The sequence below is a fragment of the Gossypium hirsutum genome, chromosome A05, assembly GCF_007990345.1.
Source record: "Gossypium hirsutum isolate 1008001.06 chromosome A05, Gossypium_hirsutum_v2.1, whole genome shotgun sequence".
Classification (NCBI taxonomy): domain Eukaryota; kingdom Viridiplantae; phylum Streptophyta; class Magnoliopsida; order Malvales; family Malvaceae; genus Gossypium; species Gossypium hirsutum.
The window spans coordinates 72,030,386-72,033,165 of record NC_053428.1 but is presented as its reverse complement, the minus strand read 5'-3'; the positions used below and the strand labels follow the sequence as shown (position 1 = coordinate 72,033,165).

At 36.2% G+C, this 2,780-nt stretch overlaps 1 non-coding gene across 1 annotated transcript; it reads left to right on the top strand.

Moving 5' to 3' along the window:
* Window positions 1–378: 378 nt before the first annotated feature.
* LOC121229806 (small nucleolar RNA R71) lies at window positions 379–485 on the top strand. The gene has a single exon (XR_005927762.1). It is a non-coding gene; the product is annotated as a small nucleolar RNA R71 (small nucleolar RNA).
* Window positions 486–2,780: the final 2,295 nt, after the last annotated feature.

Below are 2,780 nucleotides of genomic sequence, written 5' to 3'. Positions count from 1 at the left end.
TAAGTATTTGAATAAGGATTTCCAAACCTATTCTCGGTGTAATTCACATCCTTGGTGGGATTTTTAATATAGTGGAAGAGTGGTTTGTCTCCTCTATATATAGATGGTGCATTCTTCTCAGATTCTATGCGGTTGATTTTGTTCACTAGCTGTTGATATTTGTCATCCTAGTGGACAACCTTTACCATAGATGGTCTCTAACCATATATGTGTCGTTCAGTTAACCACAGGCAGGAGTTCATCACCATATTTTCTATTAATATGTATGCATACACGTACGTTTAGTTCATTAAGGCACCTTGTGCGGCTCCATCCAATCCTGACCTTGAGTGCACATCCAACCCATTGTAGAAAATTTGCAGTTGTAACTACTTAGGCAATCCATGGTGTAGGCATTTTTGTATCAACATTTTAAAGTGCTCTCATGCTTCATGGAAACTTTCTCCTTCTAGTTATTTAAGCATTGAAATTTCTCTTCTTAGCTTAACTGTCTTACTAACGGGGAAAAAATTTTGTAGGAATTTTCCTGCCAGTTCCTCCCATGTCGTGATTGATCATAGTGCTTGTGAATCAAACCAAGAAAAGGCATTATCAATTAATGAAAAGGGAAACCACCAAAGATGAATAGCGTAACCAATGACCCTATTGTATTTGAAGGTATCACAAAGCTAGAGGGACCATTTTAAATGCTAACTCAGATCTTTTGTCATCGTTCCTCGAAACTGCAATTATTCTAGGTCATCTGGACCATAGTAATTTATTGTAATGGTGTAGCGGATTAAACTAGTTTTTGGACTTTAAGAGATTGAACATGAGCATTTTAGTTAAGTTTAATTACACTTTCTTTAAGTATTGGTTAAGTTAGTAAAATGTGCAATTTGAGTCCTTTATTGACCTTACGGGCTAAATGAGACCTAAGGGTGAGCTAATATACTTTTTGGTGTGCAAGAGACCTGTGTACTAACTTGATACTAGTTATTAGTGTAACATCCTATTTTTAGTCAAATTGGAGCAGTGGTTTCAGGACCACAAATCTAAAGTTGAAATATTTATTTTATTATAATTTTAACGTCTACAGTATGAATATATGATTGTGTGAAAATTTCGTTAAGAAATTTTATCGTTTGATCAGTCAATTTGATAAAAAGGATTAAATCGCGTAAAGTGCAAAAGTGTTGTTCTGCTAGCTAAAGGTATTTAATAGCTATAGAACTTTAAAGTAGACGTCCTTATGTTGTAATTAGACCATTTCAATTGTGAGTGGACAAGTATGATCATTAAATTAGGTGAATTAAAGGTTTATTATTAAGGTTATTATAGTAAATTAATTATTAAGGTTAAAATAACTAAAAGAAAGCCAAAATTTCTTTCATCTTCTTCCTATTGCCGAAATTACGTGAGCAAAAACACCATGTTAGGGCTTTGAAGATTCGATCACTTCTCCTTGTACATGTAAGTCCATTTTGTCCCATTTTTAATGATTTCTATGTTTTTGAGATCATTGCAACTAGGTCTAGCTAGCCTAAGGACTATTCTGTAATAATTTTCTAAGTGTTGAAAAATTTTCTAAGTTATCGGTTTAGTCTCGAACCACCCTGAATGCATGTTTAAGGCCTCGTATGTAACACCCCTAACCCGTAGTTGTAACCGGAATAAGGTTACGAGGCATTACTGATTAACCACAACATAAATCATACATTTCAAAACTCAGTAAATATTCAATAAAAAATAACATTCATTCGCAAATACATTGTCCCTTAATTAGGTCTACGAGACCTTAAACATGTTTTAAAGAAGGTTCGGGACTAACCTGATCACATATGAAAACTTTGGGAAACTTAGAAAATTTTCAAATATTTAAGGGTCATACGCCCGTGTGACCAGGCCGTGTGCCTTATACGGCTATCAGACATGCTCGTGTCACAGGCCGTGTGTAAACAGGGCATACATACTGACTTGCACCATACGGATGGAGACACGCGGCCGTGGGAAAATTAGAAAGGTTACTAACTTGGCCACACGACCAGCCACATGACCATGTGCCAGCCCGTGTGCAGCACATGGCCAATAGGCATGCCCGTGTGTCTAAGCCGTGTCAAAACTGTATGGTACTTTAATTCGAAAGGTTACCCTAGGGAACACACGGCCGTGTAACATGACTATGTCTCGCACACGGCTGAGGTACATGGCCGTGTCTCTACCCGTTTGGACAAAAATAGGCCATTTGCAAAGCCAATTTGCCACCCTTTTCACATGCACACATAACCATCAAAATGGTATCATTTCAATACATATATAGCCAGCTAAAACATACCAATTCACAGACATATCATGCCATCTATCATCAATCAATTCAATTGCTAAATTCCATATTCAAAACATACCAAATCATGCTTCTCAAACATATCAATTCATCATCCTCAAATCATACCAAATATACCAACTTCCAAGCAATAATCCCACAACATATAACTATCCAAAAGAGCATCCATACAACCATTCTCAACAAGCTAACACTTAAGACATTATATACATCACATATATCATTTATCAGACATATAATTCAAACCAATTTAAATGGCCAAACATATGCCAACATTTACAAGCCAAATCTCATGGCTAATATCATAATTCAATACATACCAAAATGGCACTAGCCTATACATGCCATATACCATATATACAAAGCTTCCAAAAGTACCAACGAGATGATCGATAGTGTGATGACGTTTCCCGACGATCCTCGAGTCCGATTTTGCTTTGATACTCTATAAAACACA